The 23,323-nt window shown below is 40.1% G+C and overlaps 1 long non-coding RNA gene across 1 annotated transcript; it reads left to right on the top strand.

Moving 5' to 3' along the window:
* Positions 1–480: 480 nt before the first annotated feature.
* LOC138877053 (uncharacterized) lies at positions 481–14,320 on the top strand. The gene is made up of 2 exons (XR_011402366.1): positions 481–1,209; positions 14,064–14,320. It is a non-coding gene; the product is annotated as an uncharacterized lncRNA (long non-coding RNA).
* The last annotated feature ends 9,003 nt before the right edge of the window (positions 14,321–23,323 follow it).

Here is a 23,323-nt window from a genome sequence, read left to right as displayed (position 1 = left end):
CAACTCATTCTTACTCTTTTACTTTATTTTATTACAAGAAAATAAAAATTACAAAAATATTTTTATTTTATGTACCTTTCATAAAGTAAAAAAAATACAAAAATAGTACCTTAATTTTATCTTAATATAATCTTGAAAAACACAAAAAAATATGTAATAGTTTCATGTTTTAATATAGTTTAGTTTAATTAATTAGAATTTATTTTTGCATCATGTAGTATAGTTATCTTATATTAAGGGAATTTAGCTATGATTTTAAATAATATTTTTTGGAGTCCTCTTAGCCCAAAATTGAAATAAAAGACATGGTCCAACCCAATTACCCTTAGCCCATTCTTCCCAACCTATTAGCCCATTTAAGAGCAAGATTTAATCCTAACCATCTATTTTCCTTCTAATCTAATGATCATCATCCCTTTCTACCTCCCTATCAAATACCCAATTATAGAAACCCTACCCAAGTTTTCATCTCCAATACCTAGACTCTAAGCTAGCAACGGCAAACCTCCCCTCCATCGATCAGATCTAAAGCATAGGAAAAGTAACCAAAAATTCCATATAAAATCATAAGAGGGGACATATCTGGGGGGCACAAAAGAAAATGAAAAATAGATCTAGAAAAGATCATCTTCTCTAAGAAGAAAAGAACGAAACAGAGGGATAAAGAGGGCCTGGGGATTAACTTAATTTTAGGCGCAAAAATCAGCTCTTTTCTCCTCCAAAATACCTGTAAACCAGCCCCTCTTGCTCGTAAAACCAACTCCAAATAACCACCAAATTTAACCAACCTTCAGTAGCTTGTTCTCCATTGAAACCAGCTTCAAAAAAATCTTCAAACACTGCAGAAAACGCGTCAGCAGTTCTAGCAAAACGCAACAGCGGTCGGCTTCTCAAATTCCATTTCCGAAATCAGTTTCGAAGTCTTGTAAATGCAGTTCCGCTAATTCACTGCCTTGCCGGCATTTCGCCGGAGTTTCGCCATATCCGGCCAGTTTTCTTTCACTATAAATGTAGCAGCTCCATCCCCACTAACCGTTGTTGTTCTCTTAAGTTGAACTCAGTCCGTCAAGGTCGTCGAGGTAACCCGGTCCGAGGTTTCCGTTTGGTTGATGATTCGGGTAGTGTTCGAATTATATCGATACTCTCCTCCTTGATGTATTCAGAGAGATTCAATATTAGCCAATTTTCCAAACTTCTGTTCGTTTAAAGGTTAGCTTATGTTTGCTAGTGTTTTATTTACAGTACTATTGCATTGGTGTGGTAATCTCTTAAGCTAATTTTTGTTGCTATCGATTTTGCATATTCATGTTTAGTTCACATAGACTATTTTATTATCTTTGATTTTCAATAAGTACATGTTTTCTTTCTTTTGAATTTAAATTATAAAGTTTTTTTTAAAGAAAAATATATACGTATATAATTAAAATGGCTATGTGAACTGTTAGCCAAAAATTGAAAAGCTTTGTTAATTGTTTAGACATATCCATGTTTATTTCTTCACGTGAATTATTTATGTGCTTCACTTAGTTGTCAAAATTAGTGTCTTTATTAGCTAGTTTGACAGTTAACCTTTAAGGTGCAAACGGAAACTACATAGTGTAAATGACTCTTACGACTTCAAATAGCTAAAATCATATACTTATCCCACAAATAATTCCTAGTTTATGTCCTCACATTAATCTCAAATGTAGGAAATAATATTAAAAAACATAGTTTCTTTAGGCACGTAATTTAGATTTCTTTCTTAAACTCGGGTGTGCATTTATGTGACCCAAATCCAAATCTCAACAACGTTAGATAAAATGTGTCATGGACCGTGGGTGCATTTATGTGACGTAGTTCAAAACATATTTTAAATGACGTTGCAATTTTCTTTAAAAATGAATAAAAGCGGTTAAAGGTTTAAAATTGCACCATAGGTTAAAACATGTTTAAAATCAGATAATAGGCCAATTATAACAGTTGAGCGACCCTGCTAGAACCACGGAACTCGGGAATGCCTAATACCTTCTCCCCGGTTAACAGACTTCCTTATCCGAATTTCTGTGTTCGCGGACTGTAATACAGAGTTAATCTTTTCCTCGATTCGGGATTTGAACCGGTGACTTGGGATACCATAAATTATCTCAAGTGACAACTCTGAATTTTACATAAAAATAATCCTGTTTCGATAGTCACTTTAAGTTGGAAAAAACTCCCTTATACTCCCCTTCCGAGGGTGTAGGTGAAAAAGGAGGTGTGACACAAGATATATTAGTTCAAATAAATTTATTGAGCTAATATAATGGGGCATTTGCATCTATACCCGCTTTTTGTGTGACATTTTAACTTGTGCCCACTTTGCAAAAAAAATTGCAAGCATACTCGCTTTTCGCATAACTTCAGCATACGGGGCTGAAGTAGCAAAGGCAATCACGCAAAACTTCAGCATTCTAGTAGCCGGGCCTGAAGTTCAGCTCTAGAGCTGAAGTTTTTGTTTTGTAACTATCGAACTTCAGCTCTAGAGCTGAAGTTTTTGTTTGTAAGCTTCAGCTCTAGAGCTGAAGTTTTTGTATTGTAACTGGGAAACTTTAGCTCTAGAGCTGAAGTTTTTGTATTGTAACTGGGAAACTTCAGCTCTAGAGCTGAAGTCTGAGGCAATCACTACTGTTTTGGTGTTTCGCGGTTGATCAATTAGAAAAAAAGAGAACTAAATAACTTCAGCTCTAGAGCTGAAGTTTTTGTTTTGTAACTGTCAAAATTTAGCTCTAGAGCTGAAATTATTTAGTTCTCTTTTCTTTCTAGTGCTTGTGTGTTCCAGTTCTTTTCTTTCTTCTTCAGCTTCTACTTTTATGTCTTTCGTTTTGTAATTTTAAACTCCAGTTATTTCTTGCTTACTGAATTATTAACACTCTTGAATTCAAATTTTATTTTAAACAAGTTCTCTTCTAAACCTACCTGATAAAGATAAAGAACTATCAATATACAAGCGTATTCAGAATAAATTCTTATTATGAGTAGAACAACAACTTCAAAGGTATTATATTACAGAATACAGATGTACATTTAAAGCAAACATAAATTGTTTCAATGTGTGCTGAGCACCAAAAATAAATACGTACTACATAAAAGGTAAAAGTTAGAAGGAGGAGGAGAAAGGGGAAGGAGGAGGAGAAAGGGGGCTAAAATTATTTAAAAAGTGGGTACAAGTTAAAAGTTTTTTAAAAAATGGGTATACGTTAAATGGGGGCGACCAAATAGGGCGCTCCGTGCAATTTTTACTAATATAATTGGATTAGTTATATAAGTCCAACATATGTGGATTAAATAAATAAGTCTTAATCCATTGGGCTAGCCTATTTAATTGGGCTAAAGTGACGAGTCCACTTCATAAAACCCAAGATATCATCTTCTTAGAGGCCCAGTTTGGTGCCACACGTGAAATGATGTGTCACGCCAAATCAAGAGGAAGAGCCAATAGGATCGTGACACGTGTCAAAATGATAAGGCATGCCAAGTCAAATTAAAGGGCCAATGAAACCGCGCCACGTGTGCAAGTGACATGTTCTAGCCAATCAAATGCGGCCTTATCACACTTCAATTTGATTGGTCGGAAAGAGTTTGTTCTTGTCATAACTCTTCCCTCCCACAACTATAAATAGGGGTCTTCATAACTCAGAAAAAACACCAGAATTATAACAAGAAGCAAGAAAGAGCTTGTGGATCGAACGGTGCAAATTACTCCACAAGTTTCAAGCTTCAAGCAATCAAACTCAAGTGCAAGAAATCAAGTTCAAGCTCAAGAACGTAGAACAAATCAAGTTCAAGCTCAAGAACGAAGAACAAATCAAGGTTCAAGGAGTACGAGTTCAAATCAATTTTCGTGCTAGTTAAATTCAAGATCATCGTCCGTGGCAACGAATGCAGATTCAAGATCAAGCTCAAAAGCCCTTGAATTTATTTACTATTGAAAAGAAAAATCAGAGGATTCATAGAGATTAACACTCAAATATTTAAAATAAAATACTACAATTATTATAATATTTTCGGTCTTGATTTTATTTTCTCGTCCCAAATTTATTTTCTACGGAAGTATTTGATGGCAAAGTTCCAACTTAGTGATGCCCTAAAGTGTACCAATGATCACAAGAAGTTGAACGTATTCATTGGCAAATCAGCGCCTCTGAAATATTCCCATCATTAGGGTCTATTAGAATATACCTAACTTTAGGAAATATGCTTTACTACCCATGTAATTTTAAATTAAGAAATCAGAAAAGAAGAGTAGATATTGTATTTAAAGTGATTGAAAAGGATTAATTTTTCTTTTTGGAGCATGCAAAGAATACTCTAGAAAATATCATCTTTACTGGGATAATAAATTAATTCCCTGTTTGGACTTGGATTTTGAAAACCCTTCACTTCTTTATCAAGGGCGAAGCAAGCCTTATGCTCACGGGTTCATTCGAACCCAATAGCTTTTGTGCAGACTTTATATTTGTCTTGTGAAATTCATGAAATATGTACAAATTATTATTATAGAACTCAATAATTTAAAAGAACTAGAATCTCGAACCCATAAACTTCAAATCCTGGCTCTGCCTCTGAGTTCTTTTATCAAAAGATAAGTGACTGTTCGACTCATCATACAGAGCTACTCATGCCATCAAACAACCGAGCGAAGTGCAAATGCTCAAAATGACCGATCGGGTCGTTACATTCTCCCCCGCTTAAACATACATTCGTCCTCGAACGTGCCAAGAGTCGTTTCAAGACCATCAAACCGCTGTGTAACCTTACCATGCACATACCTGGGGGTGATCCCACATCACCCTAATCCATATAAGCCTGACAATACAACATAACTTAAGATCATTACTCCAACCTTAGACCGTAAACCTTAGAATCTAATTTCCACGTCCAGAATTCCTTACATTGCCCGAATCTCGCACCTACACACTATATAAGTCTAAACAAGCTGTATCGAGTTATAACTATAACCCAAGATGTAATCACATGATGTACCACATAAATCAGATACTTACAGCAATAACTTTGTATCACAATAGTTGCTCAAAACACACCCAATACCGGTAATGAACCTCATATCAAACAAAACCTCGTTCGAAAACCGTCATACACCGTCGATGATGAAAGAAACACGCAGAAACTCATAACCACTCATCTGATAAAAATTCATAGAGCTCTCTCTGCTTCGACTAGAACTATTGCCAACTTCTAAGCTGTCTTCCGATATTGTTCATCCATACATGTTGCAATCAAATTTGATAGTATCAACTCTAGATCCAATGACCGCATCTCATCCAACACAACTGCTCTAGTGACATGCCACATCAATACAATCTAAAGCCACAACTCGTGCAATACGTGCACCACTAAGCAATAATCCAAATGTACTCAATTATGGAAAATGACTCAAACGAGAGAACCGTCGCGCAAGCTCAACAAATACCACTACAACGAAATGCTATGAACCCATCATACATAGTAGAACCAAGACATACGAATATACCACAAGGATAATATCCCGACATAACCCAGATGCAATGCGTGACCCCATCCAAACACTGGTCAACATGAAATACCTCAAGTTACAGTGCCCAAAATCAACAACCACACACAATTTAGCATCTAGTACCCAAAGTGTATGACCATAACCACAGAGAAGCAAACAACACAATATATCGCAACCTGAAAAGTTTGTAACCAAGGCACAATCAACCATTCAACACCCCAATCACCAACTCACACGAAGTCCACTATAAGGTCCAATCAAAATCGCACCATGTGTGCATATAACCAACAAATCACAATCCCTTGGAGTATAGAAGTGTATTACATAGAACATACCAGATACGAATGAGATTAATTCTAACCGAATAGCACATCCCTCAATAATAACGATACGGAGTCAACCAATCCGACCTAGTATAGAATACACATCTTCATTAGACCTACCAATGAGCCCCTAAATCAACCATGGTCCTCTACAGATAGATAGATAAATAAACCTCTGAAAATCCATAATGACTGAACCATAGCACATACTACTATCTGGCTAACTTTGGCCACATCTTCACCATCCACAACCATGGAACAATCTGCTTCTCAAAACTCCCAGTCTCCAAATTCATAAAATACCTATATCACCATAAACGATCACAACTCCCGCACTCGAATATCTAACAAATCTCTCATGAACAATCAACCACGAGAAATACTTCTATAATTATTTCATCCCACACAACAAAATATGGATATCAACAATCGATCAAACAATCGAGCACCATAATACATATGAAGCATCCGTAAGTCAAAACACAGTGTGCCTTCTGAAATGCGCACCCTTCTCAGGAAATACCAAGTAGTAATAACATTCATCTAGACATCTGAAACCCTCGATGTTGTCTAAGAATTCATGACCTTCCCTTCAAAACTGAACAGTGACCTTGCACATGCAAATCTCAATCCTACACAACACACTGCATCTTTCATGCCATCATATTAAAAGTACGGGAATCTCATGATAAACTCTGATTCGCCAGCAGAATACATATTCGATCAGTCAGAAACCTTCTATTTGATCCTATTCAGGAGAAAATCACTAAGGCCTCTAACGTATTGTACAAAATGAACCTCTGTCTACAAAGCCTTTAAGATTATTCGGCATCAAATGGGATAGGGCACCGGCCTACCATAAGTCTGTAGCAAAACTCTGACACGAAGGCTTATAGACTCGACTGCACTCCGAATGAGGTAGAGTCTTACCGATCCTTTGCTGAATGCTAACCTCGTCTATTATGAGGGCTCGTCAAACTGATTATCTATACCTACAGGCATGAATGCAGTGTCCCCAACAAAAGAACGTCAGTTGAATAATTTGTTGAGTATGTAAGACGGAACTGAAATATAACAATAAGTGGACATTAACTAAAGACATATAAGAATCAACCTGAATCTCTGAAGTGCCACGGTATATGCATACTTATTATACTTATATATGTATAATGATTTTCTTCGAGATTATTATCCATATCTTATGATGTATGACTGCCCAACTGATCAGTGGTAACTGCCCGACTGGCCGTAACTCGGTGGTAAATACATAACTGCCCAACCGGTGATAAATAATAGTACATAACTGCCCAACTGGTGGTAACTGCCTAACCGATCGTAGCCCGGTGGTAAATGTGTAACTGCCCAACCGGCCGTAGCTCGGTGGTAAATGTGTAGCTGCCCAACCAGCCATTGCTCGGTGATAAATGCATGACTGCCCGACCGGCCGTAGCTCGATGGTAAATACATAACTGTCCAACCGGTGGTAAATAATAGTACATAACTGCCCAATTGATGGTAACTGCCCGACCGTCCGTAGCCCGGTGGTAAATATGTAACTGCCTAACCGACCGTAGTTCGATGGTTAATGTGTAACTTCCCAACAGGCCGTAGTTCGGTGGTAAATTCATGTCTTCCCGACCGGTCGTAGCTCAGCAATAAATGTGTAACTGCCCAGCCGGCCGTAGCACGGTGGTAAATGTGTAGCTGCCCAACCGGCCGTAGCTCGATGGTAAATGCATGACTGTCTGACCGATCATAACTCAGTGGTAAATGTGTAACTTCCCAACCGGCCATAGCTCAGTGGTAAATGCATGACTGCCCGTTTACACGGCCGTAGCTCGGTGATAAATGTGTAACTGCTCAGCCGACTGTAGCATGGCGGTAAATGCATGAAGATGCATGTATCACTCTATTATACATATTTACATCTTTATCAAATACCTCAATAGAGACTTAGGAACATACTTAGACATTTGAATATCACATTACAGGAATGAATAACATAAACATCCTTAACTGCTAAGAGTAAAAACACTTATAGAATAGCATTACGTTTAAGTATCGTTACTTGGATCATGCCAAAAGAAAAGAAGGGAAAGCCTTAACATACCTGAACCAATTTTCTTGACAATCCCTCTAACATACTCCCTCCGTTTCAATTTATGTGAACCCATTTAACTGCGCACGAAGTTTAAGAAAAGAGAGAAGACTTTTGATCTTGTGGTGTAAAATGAGGCACATATATTTTGTGTGGCTATAAATCATTGTATAAAGGTAAATTGTTTCCAAATAAGGAAAGGGGTCATTCTTTTTGGCACAGACTAAAAAGGAAATAGGTTCACATAAATTGAAACGGAGGGAGTATGTCTTTTGCAAAAATACGTAACAGTGGATCGAAGTAGGAAAAAATCCATATGATATTTTTGAGAAAGATTGCACCTTACTCCCTTAAAATTGTAAAATCTCACGTTGCTAAAATACTAAGAATTCTCGTTTGAATTTTGTTTCAAGAGGATCACGTTATTACCATATGAATTCTCATATGAATTTGCTAAAGCCTTCCTTTCCACCTATTGTAAAGATATCCATCTCCTTAAGTGATTTAGAGACATTTTTATTATAGGGGTGAACCACACTTTGCAAGATGACTAAGCCACTAACTCTCCAATTTTTTGCCACCTTGAAATGTGACTTAAGAATCACTAATTTGGAAATGATGGGCTGCCATGTTGGGCCTTTTAGGATTTATCCAAGATCTTGATTTATTATTCACTAATTTATTAATTAACTAATTAATCTCCCATTAATCAATTACACACATAATTAAGAACTATCTCAAATTACTTAAAGTACTACTCACTTTTAACACACTTTATGTACCCTACTATCATGGTTATTGGGTACCTTGTGTGAGCACGTGATTTTTGCGCTATATGAGAATTACTCCCAAAAATTCAAAATAAAATAATTTTCCTTTTGTGTGCAATTTTGAGAATTTCGTGGCATTTTTGGATAATTATTTGTAATTGTCCGTGCATATTTATTTGTTAAATTAATAAAAAATACAAAAATATATCGCACTTGCATTTAGGATTTAATTCTACAATTGGGAGCAATTAAGTTTGTTTTAAAAAAAGAACAAAAAATCATAAAAATAATTTGTTGCATTTTTAGCATTTAATGTCCAAATTGTGTGATTTTATCGTAATTGTTATTTAATTGTGTGTTAATTATTATTGAGAGTTAATTTGCACTTTTACAAATTAATTTAGTTCTATAGGATAATTTAGGATTTTTAGAATTTAGTTTAGTTTAAGAAAAAATAAAAGAAGAAAAAAAGAAGCAATAAAAGAAGAAGAAAATCGGATTGGGCCACATTTTAATTTAAATCAACCATGACCCAAACCAAATAACCCCACCGGGTCGACCCGACCCAGTCCGCCCCATAACCCAAACAAATCCCAACCCCCCTTCTTCCATTTTTCATTTTTCATTTTTTAGAAACCCTAACCTAAAGCCACCCCCCTCTCTTCTTCTTCTCCAAACCAACCCCCCCAGCTCCAACGACCCCTACCATGGCTGCCCCTTCCCCCTGCTGCGTCATCTTCTTCGCAACACCAGCCATGAACACCACCCAAACCACCATGGCCGCTGCTTCATCTGCTTCGTCTTCACCAGTCCGTCAACCTCCCATGGCTGCTGCTCTTTCTTCTTCTTCGTCGTCAACCCTCCAAAATAACCACCAAAGCAGCAACATATCTGCTCCTCACGCCCAGCAGCAGTCCGGCGAACTCAGGATCTCTTCCGTCTAGTTCGTGGTCGTTCTTCGTCATCCAGTTCGTGGTCGTCTTCGTCGTTCATCTTCCATGCAACCAACGAACATCCCAAACGACCTCGCCATCCGAGCTGCCCTCCTCGTCGTCCCTGCTCCTCCCCATTCCTCGACGTGATTTGCTGCTCACGTCCAAACACATAGCTGCTACTGCTTCATCTCCTCTTTCGTCAAACATCTGCTCAACACACGCACACACACGGAGGAAAAATTAGGCAGTCCGGTTAAAGTCCGGCGAAGTTCTGTCAAGGTTTCGTTTGGTTTTGTTTGAGTCCGTTGTTGTTCGTCGTTCGGTGAGGTCCAGTTGGAGTTCCTCAAGGTTAAAAGAGAAGGTGGGTTTTCATTGAAGTCGAGATCCGTTAGGTCGTTGGCAGTCTTGGTTCGAGTTTGCCATTTCTGTTCGAGTTCGTCGTTGTTCATTTTCGGTTAGTTGGTTTAAGTTTCATTTCTGTCCGCATTTTGTTTGATATTCTCGGATTTAAAAGCAGTATATGTTTGATTCTTTTCTTGTTCGTTGTTATCATTTCTTGATTATTTCTTCAGTTTGTTTTATGTTCTTGTTTAGTTTTAATATAGAAGTGTTTAGTTTAATCATGTTGTTAGATTTAATTTAAAATTCAATTGATTATTGAGTTTAGTGATTTGAATCTACTTGTTTGTTATGTTCAATTTGTTACTGTTATTGAATCTGAAAGTATGTTTGTTGTTAAAAATATTGTCCAGTCAAAAATATTGAGTTTCTAGCCTAAATTTGTTCATGAAATTTGATTAGGAATTGGTTATAGCTGTTGTATGTTGGTTAGAATTAATTAGGTGAATTGGTTATAGTTGATGGGGGTAGAATGGTAAATTGCAGTATTTTTAGGGGTAAAATGGTAATTTCAGTAATTTCAGAGGGGCATTTTTGGAATTAAAAATTTGAACAATTATTTAATCCGAGTGTTCTGTCCACTAAGCGCTAATATATTAAAATAATGCATAAAATAATACGTAGTGGGGGACAAAACATAATGGTGGGGAATTAATATAGTTGTTTAATATAGTGGGGGACAAGACATATGATAGTGGGGAATAATGCATTTGTTTAATCAATAATGGGGAACAAGACATAGTGGGATTACGGGGCTCAAGAAAAGTTGATTAAATAAAATAACAATTGCATTTTTTATGTAGTAGTGAGTTTGGTAAGAGAAAGGGGATGGTTTTATTATTTGTTAAGGGGTCTGTTATGAGGCATAAATAAAGCAGACTTGGACATAATTAAGAAGGGGAATTTGATCGTCATAAATTCAGAGCTTAAGTTGAGAAGAAAACTGATTTGTCAGAACTTAAAAAATTCAGTCTTTGAGAATTAAAAACTGAAAGAAAAGCCTTTCTTTACTACTGAGAATTAGAATATTGTTACTGCTTCTGTGGTTTGCATTTGGTACTACTGATTTTCAGATTGGTCTTCTTGGGTTTTCTTTTGGTTCTGGAGTGCTGCTTCATTGAATTCTTGGGTTTCAGCTTGGGTTTCTGGTATTGTTTATTGTTGGGTTATTCTTGAATCTGTTACTGGTTGTGGAATCATCTCCGTTGGTTTTAAGATCTGTCCCTGGGTGTTTAATTTGCTACTGCTGTTGCTGTTGTTATATGCTACTGCATTTCTGCTGATCTTCCTCTTCTTTTAGTTGTGTATATATATTATTTAGTTTCCTCTAATCAGAATCATGTAGTTGCTTAATATATAATGGAACATCTGACAGTAACTTAGTGGACGAACTGTCTATTGTAAGCACGTGATTTTTTCCCTATGAAAGAATTACTCCCAAAAAATTTAAAATAAAACGATTTTTCCTTTGGGTACAATTTTTGAGAATTTGCGTGATATTTTGGTAATTATTTTTGTCCGTAAATATTTACCCTTGTTATAGTTAATTGAAAAATATAAAAATGCATGGTGCATGCATATTTAGGATTTAATCATGCATTTAGGAATTAATTAAACCATCATTTCGCCCTAAAAAGGAAAAATCAGAAATACATAAATATATATACCTTTTTATTCTATTTGTTGTCTTTGAGTGATTTTGTTTTTAAGGTTTTAACTTGTGTATTAATTATTGTAAGTGTTAATTAACATTTGTGTAGTTTTATTTTTAATTTTAGGAATTGTGTTTAAATTAAATTAAAAGAAGAAAAGAGAAAAAAAAAAGAAGGGAAAACTCGGATTGGGCCCAAAAATCAGGCCCAAAACTAAGACACAGACCCAGTCCAAACGCCTGGTGCCCGGTCCATTCCCATAATCACTGGAACGACGTCGTTCTGTGGCAATCGATCCCAGCCATCGACCTTACATGATCCAACGGCCCAGAATCCGTCCCCCTTACCCGTTCCCTGAACCCGACCCGTTGCCCGGTTCGAACCGACCCCCCTACTTAAACCAAACGACGCCGTGTTGGTTAAACCCTCTAATCCTGGCCTTTGATCTTGATTGATCCAGCGGCCAGGATTGAACCACCCACCCCGTATAAGAGCCCCAATCCCTCACCCCACGCACCCAAACCAAACCCCCCCTCACCTACTATTCATCCTCGTCCCCAGAGACGACCCTCACAAACCCTAGCCGCCTTAGGATTCCCCCACCGTAAACCCGGCAACCACGACGCCGATGACCACCATACTAACACCCCTGAATCACCATGACCCCCTCTCTCCAAATCCACACTCAGTTTACTTCAAATCTTCCCCGAACGTCTCGAATCTTCGTTCGAAGGTTCAAGCAAAAACCAGATCTACGCCCACCGACCCCAAATTCATACCATAACACCTCCTGACCTCCCTCACACCCTAAACGCCGTTGGTTTCGTTCGAATCTGACCGGAGCTGAACGAATCCCAAATCGAACCACAAAGAACCCTAAAAAGACCAAAAGTTGAGGTCTGTCCAAATTAAAAGACGATGTGTGGTCTAATCGACCTTAGTCGAAGTGTTCTCAGTTGAGAACACTCGATTAAGGTCCATTCGACCCCAAAAATGGTCGAGTCCGAGTTCGAGCCTGGGTCAGTTTTGATTTCGAATCCCTGAAGTAATTTTTCCCTTTCTTTTGTTCTCCTATGAATTTTATCTATTTTTCATGTTTAGTTTGGTTTGTTTTTGATTTTTCTGTCAAGTCTGTGAATCCTAAGGTAATGTTTAGTTTGTTTTGTGTGTTTTATTGATTGTTTGTTGTCTATTATAGCTTGTATAGTCGTTTAAATAAGTGTCGTCAATTAATCTGTTTAAAATTAGAGGAAACAGGATAGTAGTTCATTAATGTCTTCCATGTATGTTTGCCAGCCCTACATCTGTATGCTAACTTGTAATGAACCTGTGGAATATGTTCAGTTCTGTCTTTGAACTAGACTGCTCATTCATTCAGTAACCCCATGATCTTCATAGTTTGCCATGGAAGCCTGTTCATTACTGCTTTGATCTTAGCCTGTTGGCTGTTGCCTGTTGGCTGTTGCCTGTTTGCATTTTGACTCTGAGTTGGTCAGGTTTGGCGCCCAATATGACCAACTCATTTGGTTTGATTCCCTTTATGATCTGATTTTGAGTTGAACTTAGGCTAGGAATTGGATATAGCTGTAGAAATCTAGGAGATAAATCTGAAATCAGTGTTAAGTTCAAGCTTATATAGTTGGTAAGTTCAGACAAGTAAAGCTTAGGGTAATACAGTAATATGCTAGAGTTAAGGGGTAATTTTGGGAGTTTAGTAGGATTTTAACAGGTTGTAAAGCTAAGGTCTGCCTAGGGGTCATTTGTTAAACTTAGTTTAATTGTCAGTGGGTACATAACATGAGGGCATGGGTTTATGTGAATACTATAACCCTTCCCATGACTCTTGATTAAAACAAATAGGACAAGCATAGGGAACAATATAGTGGGCATCAAGAAAACACATTTAGGCATGGGGAATTAAGGGGTATGGGCAGAATAAAAGGCTGAAGGCATCAAGGCAGCTGGGCTGGCCTGCTTTGCTTATAAATAGGCTCATTTAGAACAAAAAAGGGGGGTGGACATTCAGTTTTCAGAGAGTGAAAAGAAAAAGAAAAAGAAAAAGCAAAAAACAAGGCTGGTCTTTCAACCTTTAGTAGGTCAGTCTATCTTCAAAGTGATATAGAGTGAGATTGTGCTGGAAGTTGAATATAATTTCCAGAGGCTACTGCTTGCTTGCATCTGGTTCCTTCTCTGCTTTGCCTGTACTTGTTTTGGTATTGCTGGGCTGCAAACTGAATTTCTTGCTTGGGTTTTAAAAATCTGTTGATGGGTTTTGTTGCTGTTGATTGCTGGTTTCTGTTGTTGCTGTTTGCTGTGAATGCTACTGCTCAACTGATCCTTCCTTTTCTTCTTCTGGCTTTCCTAATACCAGGTACACCACTGATACACTGTCAATGTAAGCTGAAAGTTGAAACATGGATATAAAAATGAAGAGTTGAAGTTGCTTTTTTTTTCGAATTTGTTTCAGTTTGTATATTGAACATTAGGTTGTATATCAGTGGGTTAATATCTTCTATTAGGATAATGAAAGTAGTCATCATGTATAACTAGACATCACATATGGCAACTTAATGGCTCATTATCTATGTATGCTGGTAGCTAGAAAAGAAGTGATGGTGTAGTAAGCAATATCCTGATTCTTCAGTAATGTCTGTGGTTAGCATGTCTTCCAAATGTACGTTAAGTATTAAACTATCCGTTGCTAGATAATCTCACCTCATTTAGTAGGCTACCTCGTTATAGCTTGCAACAATACTGTTAGAGTAGATAGCACAAGTTTACATTTCAGCCTTATAAATGTCGAGCCCGAGTCGCATGAACTAACCAGGTCCAGTCAATACTGTGTGCGTTGGGCCTGGGCCCATAATATACAAACGACTGCCCATATACGCGTTCATGTTTCGGGTTTTGCGAATCATATTCGGAACCCAACTATAACTAATTCGTAAGCATGTAAATAAAGCTGGACCCTTTTTCTTATTTCATTGTTAGAGACAAACTTAATAGAGAACATAGCCACTATAGGACGACCTTTTAAAAAAAAAAAAATGAGGCGCGCCTCGCCAAATAAATTACACATCGCTGGGGCCCTCAATAAATATATAACCGTTGGTTAGACTTTGGAGTTGGCCGTTTAGTGAATTTCCACGGCCTTTCTTATAAAATAACAATACGTTAGTTTCTTTAGGACGCGTCTTAATTAATCTTACCTTCTTAAATACGGGTGTGTATTTATGTGACCCAAATCCAAATCTCAACGGAGTCGGAATGTGTCTCTAATCACGGGTACATTGATTGTGACGTGGTTCGAGATGCGTGTCCATGACGTTGCAAATTCCTTTTAAAAAATAAGAATGAGATGAGCCTCGCCGAATAAAAATACAAAATTGCGGGGCCCTCAGTAAAAATTTGCTTTAAAGTTGCTTAGATTTCGGGATGGACCGTTTAGCAAAATTTCACGGCCCTACCAAAAGTAAAGGATACGATAGTCGCTTTAGGTGCGCCTTTAATAATTTAATTTTCTTAAACTCGGGTGCACATTTATGTGACCCAAATCCAAATCTCAACGGAGTTGAAATGTGCCAACAACCACGGGTGCATTGATGTGACGTGGTTCGAGATGTATTTCCACGATGTTGCAATTCTCGATAAAAATAATAATAATGATAAAAGCGGTTAAAAGTTAAAATTCGCACATAGGTTCAACATGTATTAAATCAGATAATCAAGTCGAATATGACAGTTGAGCGACCGCGCTAGAACTACGGAACTCGGGAATGCCTAACACCTTCTGCCGGGTTAACAGAATTCCTTATCCGGATTTCTGGTTCGCGGACTGTTAAATAGAGTCATTCTTTTCCTTGATTCGGGATTAAATCGGTGACTTGGGACACCCTAAATCTCCCAAGTGGCGACTCTGAAATAAATAAACAAATCCCGTTTCGATTGTCCTTTAATTGGAAAAAACTCTTTTACCCCTCGTGGGGGCGGAAAAAAGAGGTGTGACAGCTCTGGCGACTCTGCTAGGGAAGAAACAACCTAGAACCACTGGTTCAAGGTTAGAAATTCGAGCTTAGAATAATTGTTTTATTTGGCTTTGTTTATTATCTGATATTGTCATGAGATATGTGCTTCATATGAAAATGATGTGTGTTACCGCTTTGATAATATTTGACTGTATATATAAACTGTGCCGAACCCTTCTTTTCTTACCTACGGGGATGTTGCTCATTGGTTTGAGACTCCCTATTCTGTTAGTGTCACACCCAAGTAGAAAGAGGCTCGGATAAGCTACGAAGCTGGACGATCTCGCAGGTCCCCGGTAAGTTGCCCCCTCCTCGACTCGAGTTGTCCGCTCGGGTAAGCCAGGTCTAGAACAAAACCCAGTTTTGAAACTTAGTAAAACATGACTTCATACCGGATCCCTAGTAGGAAACGTTTATTTGCATCACGTTGCATTTGACTTAGGGGGCTCAACACAGGGGTGGGGCCCGTTTAGAAAAAGCAACCTGAAAAAAGACCATCCTGCTGCATCTTGTTTGTTGGCGCATTTAATTTGCTTCGAACTTGCATGTTGACCGGTGGGTGAAAACGGGAATTTTGAAAAATTGAGAGATGCTTATTTAAGAAAAAAACCAATGTCCAAATAATGTGAGAACTCTGCCAAAATTTTGATTTTTGAAGAAAGAAAATTGGATTCGTGATTTAATTGATTTTTCTTACCCGAACTACGTCGGTTTGATTCTCACCGGATGTGAGATACGTAGGCAACCCTTATCGGGTCCAACTTCCCATTTTTGCAAAAAACGATCAGGAAAAATGACAAAATATTGCTACTTTCATAAAAGAGTCAGGCGATGCCATTTTGCAAAAAATAACCGAATGTTCCCTAAAGGGACGCCGGAAGGCTGTCTTTGCATAAACAGCCGCCTTTGGCCATTCATCTTATCTTTTGGCCGGTTAAATCCCCACAGCCTTAAAATCTTCATCCCTGAAGAGCTGAAAGGCCGTATTTGGAAAATCAGTCTTTCTTTTCTCAAAATTAGGGAAAATGGGAAAATTAGTTTTTGAGTCAAATAAAGATTTTGCTTTTGTCTAAATCACCTTAATAAATGTGCAGAATGAGCACGAGTAGGAATTCATCTAGGGCCATTATAAACAGGATCCCTTTGGGCTTACGCATGTGGTGGAACGACTTGGAAGAATCAGGGCGAGATACAGTTAAGATATACTTAGGAAACTTGGTTGGATTACTGGACATTGATCCGCAAGGGGACATTATAAGGGCGTTAATTTAATTTTGGGACCCAGCACACAATGTATTTCATTTCTCAGACTTTGAGCTCACACCGACACTAGAGGAACTGGCAGGGTACATCGGATGTCCTAAAATCCCTATGAGAGAGCAGTATCTTATTGCACCAAGGACCGTGACCATACACAGGTTCTTAGGCACCGTGAAGATCCGCAGAATTATACACAACCCAGAATTATCAGAGGGTTTTTGTAGTTTGGCATTCCTATACGACAGGTACGGTCATCTTGGAGGGTTCAATAATCTCGAGGGTAAGATCTGCAGCGGGGAAAGCCAGCTGAAATGGGAAAGACATAGGTGTATTGCTTTTATGGTAGCCTTTCTAGGTTTTCTGGTATTCCTTAGAAAGGATGGGAAAATTAACATACAAGTCGCTGGGGTCGTCAGCACTTTGCTCAAACAAGACAACAACACTCTGGCACCGATGATAATAGCAGACATCTTCCGCGCTCTCACTGTTTGCAAAATCGGAGGAGGTTTCTTTGAGGGTTGCAATATACTACTGCAAATGTGGATGATAGAACATCTATGTCATCGCCCTCAGTTTCTGAAATATGGGTCATCACAAAAGACTTGTATAGAAGAGTTTTCCACAAGGATCGACGGGTTCAGCCTGCCAGAAGGGGTCGCTGAATGGGTCACTCTGTTGCGTTCCGTCTCAGCAAACCAGATAGAATGGGCATTTGGGTGGCTACCCATAGATGAGATCATACACATGTCAACCGCCGAATCTCATTTGTTGTTGATGGGTCTCCAAAGTATCCATCCCTATGTGCCATACAGAGTATTGAGGTAGTTGGGGCGATACCAAATAGTCCCAAAGGAAGAGGATCTCAGTAGCCAGATGGTCGAAATTGGGCATGGTGGGCAGTTCCCTGAAGCAGTCGTTCGGAGAATCTGGAATGAATGTCAAACCCTGAAAGTAGATACTTGTGTACAAGACCGGGCCAAAGGCGAAGTGTCGCCAAAATACCTCACATGGTACAGAAGAGAGCTTGAGCACCAGAGACCAACTAAGAGAGCTTACGTCTAAGACTTTGTAGAATCATCGCAAGTACAATGGGGTTGACTAGCAAAAGAAAAAGAATATCGTGTCGAGATTGGCAAACTAAAACAGCGAATTGAGGGGCTAAAATACCAAAGCAGCTTGCAAATTGATGCTGATACAGGAGAGAAAAGCAAGTTGACTCAAGAAAACAAGGCCCTGAGAGCCCGAATCCGCCAAGACAGAAAGGATGTCGGTGACCAACAGAAAAGTCAGTCCAACGAGAGGTTGATAGCAGAGTTGAGGAGTCAGGTCAGCAAAAGCCGAGAGGACTTGGAGAGATCCGAGGCTTGCATAGCGAGAATGCGGGTCAGATGGGCAAAAGGTACAATGGCCTGGAGAAAGCATCTACAACAAGTCATAAGGGATTCTGAAATAAGCATCAGACTATTAAGAGAAACAAACTCCACTCTTCAGGAGCGGGTCTTTAAACAAGCCCGAGATGCCCGAGCAGACAGAAGGCACTTTTATGATTTGATGGCCGGAATGGAGGAACAAATGGAGAGGTTCCAGGATCGACTCGCCGACAATGCTCAAGCACTAGGACTAAAGAACCGGCAAATAGAGCAACTATTCAGGGAAAGGGATAACATCCGAGGTAGGATTGATGAGATTGGACACTACATCTGCATGAGATGCTTAGCATGTGAGCAAATACCTCTTGATACCCTACTTGCCTCCGTCATGGGCTACGTCCACCGGATCATGAATGAGTTGAAAAGCTTACAAAGGGGTCTTACACCAAAGCCCGCGGAAAGGCCGAACGATGCCTCGCGGGCACCTAGATTGAAAGCTTTAATGTATTCATAGTTCAAGTCTTGTTTGTTGACTTTATGGGTCTGTTATTCTCCCATATGATTTTTTTTCGTCGAGTCAGGTTAAGTATTTTGCTGTTCTTTGTTTAAAACAAGTAGCTTGTAATAGCAAATTTTGGTGATAAATTGAATGATTCCAAAAGGATTTTTGTGTCTTTATTTTACGGCAGAACTACGCCCGGTCTGATTCACGCGGGAACGTGATACGTAGGAAATCCACATAAGATTCGACCACCACTAAAAAAGAAAGAAAAAGAAAAAAAAGAAAGAAAGAAAAGAAAAAAAAAGAAAGAAAGAAAAGAAAAAAAAAGAAAGGAAAGAAGAAAAGAAAATAATAGAGAGAAAAGCGGAGGGTTCCCAAAACACTTTAAAGGCACGAATAAAGCAAGCCGGAATGACGCATGCGGTTGAAGCAAAAACAAGTTAGAAATGGTTAACTGCTTAGGAACATTGCATCCCCAACGTGCAATTACCAAATATGTTAAACTCTAACGCTAACAAGTTTGTTGTTTTCCCAAAAATACCAGTCAGTTAGTTGTTAAAGCGTTTTGGCATCACATCATTATCAAACCAGATCCAAGGGACCTATACCAATAATCATGACTACTTCAGAAAATAGTGTCGAGGAAGAAAGGCCAGTAAGCCAGTTGTTAAAAGAGGCGATGGAGAAGATAGAGAGGATCGGATTGGAAATGAACGCAATGCAGTTAGCCTTGGCTAAAGTACAAAAGAGTCCTGAACCGCCCGTTACTCCTACACTAGGGAATATGCTGGAATGCCCTCACCCTGGCCCTTCAACAAGCCTCCCGAATCACCACTATTATCAGGGGAGAAGCCCCTATGATTCCCAAGCTCCACCACCCCATCAATATTTTCCACCACCAAATGTTCCCGCTTTTATGGGACCCACACCAGCCACGCTGCAAAGATCAACTAGTGAGCCGTTGTTTCAGGCTCACGATTCTCAATACTATCCCCCTGAACCCACATTCAATGCACCCGAACCCCATACCTATAATCCACACTTGAAAGTCCCGGCAGAGATTGAAAAGCCGGCTAAGGTTCCAGAACAGGATGAGGTAATGAGGAAGTTCAAAAGCCTGGAGCAATCCTTCAGGAGCATACACGGATTGGGCAACCAGGTCAGCGTGGCCTACAAGGATCTATGCCCTTTCCCGGACGTCCAACTCCCGACAGGGTTCAAGATGCCCAAGTTTGACTTATACGAAGGGCACGGTGATCCTATGGCACATTTACGGGGCTTTTGTAGCAAAATGAGAGGAGCAGGCGGCAAAGATGAGCTACTGATAGCTTAATTTGGTCAAAGCTTAAGTGGATCGGCATTGGAATGGTATACCAGACAAGATCCCAGCAGGTGGTACACTTGGGATGATCTAGCACAGGCTTTCGCAGGTCACTTCCAATACAATCTCGAGATAGTCCCTGACCGTATCACGTTACTGAGGACCGGAAAGAAGCCTGGGGAGAGATTTCGTGAGTTCGGTTTCCGCTGGAGAGAACAGGCAGCTAGGGTTGATCCTCCCATGAGAGAGGGGGAAATGGTGGACTACTTCCTACAAACGCTGGATCCAACTTACTTTGGTCACTTGGTGACGACGGTTGGAAAATCCTTCAATGAAGTAGTAAAGATAGGGGTTATGATAGAGGAGGGGCTGAGGTCCGATAAAATCCTGAATTACTCAGCGCTTAAGGCAACAACTCAGGCTATTCAGAGAGGCACGGGAGGTGCGCTGGGGAGGAAAAAGAAAGAAGAAGTTGCCACGGTTGAGGCAGGCAGTTGGCCCAGGTCCGGAAAACCATACTACAACCAACCCAGACCCCACAGTCCAAATTATCCATACAGCCCGCCATAACACTATTATCCACCTCAAGAACCACACTTCTCTGTGCACCAAGCCCAAACATACACTCATCCTCCGGTTCGCCCGCAATGGCGCGCTCTGGCTCCCCAAAATGCATATGCACCTCCACAGAACACATACCCTCTACCCCAAAATGCCTATCCTCCACCAAGGGCGTACAGGAACCCTCCAGGGGCAGGCTTTCGAGGAAATCAAGCTTCTAGAAATGAAAGGCTACAGAGACAAAGAGCCTTTACTGAGTTGGGAGAGACCTATACCGCCTTGTTCCACAAATTGAGGCAGTTAGGTTTGTTGAGTCCTGTCGAGCCTAGGGGGCCAAAACCCCCACCCCAAAATTTGGACCAATCAATAAGCTGTGAGTACTGCTCAGGAATGCTAGGGCATGATACCGAAAAATGTTGGAGGTTGAAGCATGCAATATAAGATCTTATTGATGCCAACAAGATCGAGGTCCAGACACCGGACGCACCCAACATCAACCAGAACCCATTGCCAGTGCACCACGAAGCTCACATGATCGAGCTGGTGCACAAAGGAGGGGAGCCCAAGAAACCCTCACAGACAGTGATGATGATCCGTGCCACTCCGAGAGAAAAATCGACCAGTGAGGAAGCAGGGGTAGAGTTGAAGGGGGAGGATGTCAAGCCAGTGGTGGTATTAGGGAAGAATCCATCCACCGCAACAAAGAAACCAGAGCCAGCCAAATTGGTAGTATCTGGAGCATCATCTGGACCCGTAGTTGTTGTGAAAGGGGTCTGCAGGGAACCGGTCGTCATAAAGCCGGTAGTCCAATTGCCAGTGATTGATAGCAAGGCCGTGCTTTGGAAGTATGAAAAGGCAGTGGTAATGTACAAGGGAAATCAAGTGGAGGATGATAGTTGTGAGGCGTAGGGACTGACTCGATCGGGACGGTGTTTTACTCCCGTAGAGTTGAGAAGGTCCAACCCAGCAGTAACAAACAAACCCGTGTCAGAATAAGAGGCGGAGGAATTCTTGAAAAAGATGAAAGTGCAGGATTACTCCGTGGTCGAACAATTGAAGAAAACACCGGCCTAGATCTCGTTGTTATCACTATTGATCCATTCGGACGAGCATCGCCGGGCCCTGATGAAGATACTAAATGAAGCTCATGTGCCCAATAAAATTTCAGTGAACCACCTTGAAACGATTGCCAACAAAATTTTTGAGGTAAACAGGGTAACGTTCTCTGATGACGATTTGCCAGTGGAAGGCACGGAACATAATAAAGCTCTCTACTTGACGGTCAAATGTGAAGATTCGGTAGTTCCTCGGGCGTTGGTGGATAATGGTTCAAGTGCCAATATTTGTCCATTATCCATACTGAACCAGTTGAAGATTGACCATGATAGAATCCACAAGAACAACGTTTGCGTCAGAGGATTTGATGGAAGTGGAACAGACATTGTGGGGGATATTATACTCGAGTTGACCATCACCCGGTCAAGTTTACTATGGAGTTCTAGGTATTGGATGCCGCAGTATCTAATAACCTGTTGTTGGGGCGACTGTGGATCCACGCGGTCAAAGCAGTACCATCCACATTGCATCAAATGGTCAAGTTTGAATGGGACAGACAAGGTGCCGTGCTGCATGGGGAAGACACTACGTGCACCATGGGAGGTGCCATTGTACCATTCATAGAAACCAACGGTGACAAAGGTCCCTGGGTTTATCAAATTTTTGATGCAGTATCAGCAAACAAGATCCCCGAGGGTAAAAGCATTCCACACCCCAGGGTAGCTTCCGCAACCGTCATGATGGTTTCAGAGATGCTAGGTAATGGGTTTGTGCCAGGAAAATGCCTGGGGGCTGAGCTTCAGGGGATTGTTCAACCCGTCGCCCTATCCAAGAATTTAGAGACCTTTAGACTGGGATTCAAACCTACTGCGGCAGATGTAAAGCGAGCACGGAAAATGAAGAAGAAAGTGTGGGTTCTTCCCAAACCAATTCCGCGTCTCTACAGATCCTTTGTTGGAGCAAGTGCCAAGGGGTCACCGGTCCCGAAAATTCTTGGACCATTGATTGGGATGGACAGGGATTTGAATCAGAGCTTCGAAAGGCTGTTCGCTGATGTCAATGTGATAGAAGTTGGAGAGAGTTCCAGCAGAGCAGACATACAGTATGTGGGGCCTAAGGCCAATACCAACAATTGGACGGTTACTCCTCTTCCTACCCGGGGGGAGTCCTGGTAGTAGGCTTTGATTTTTCTTTCTTGTTTTTCGGATTATTCCAGGGTGTAATCCAAATCTCATTTTATTTTGTAAAGTGTGAACCCTGTTATCCCGCATTTTTAATAAAATTCTCTCTTATTGTCTTGTTTTAATTTTGTTTTATTCTTTTCTCTTTCTGAACAGTTCTCTTTTTACTGGTTCTAATGACATGGCATGCACAACGGATCTTCGACCTAGTCTAAAAAATCCATCTGACTCCGACTTAATTGTACAAGAGATCGGTTATGATGATGAGTCCGAATACGACGAGGATGAAGCCTTCGAAGAAATAAACAGAGAATTGTGCCAGTTCGAAGAGAAGCCCAAGCCTAATCTGAATGAT

Source organism: Nicotiana sylvestris, chromosome 9 (assembly GCF_000393655.2).
Source record: "Nicotiana sylvestris chromosome 9, ASM39365v2, whole genome shotgun sequence".
Lineage (NCBI taxonomy): Eukaryota > Viridiplantae > Streptophyta > Magnoliopsida > Solanales > Solanaceae > Nicotiana > Nicotiana sylvestris.
This window is presented reverse-complemented; position numbering and strand designations above follow the sequence as displayed.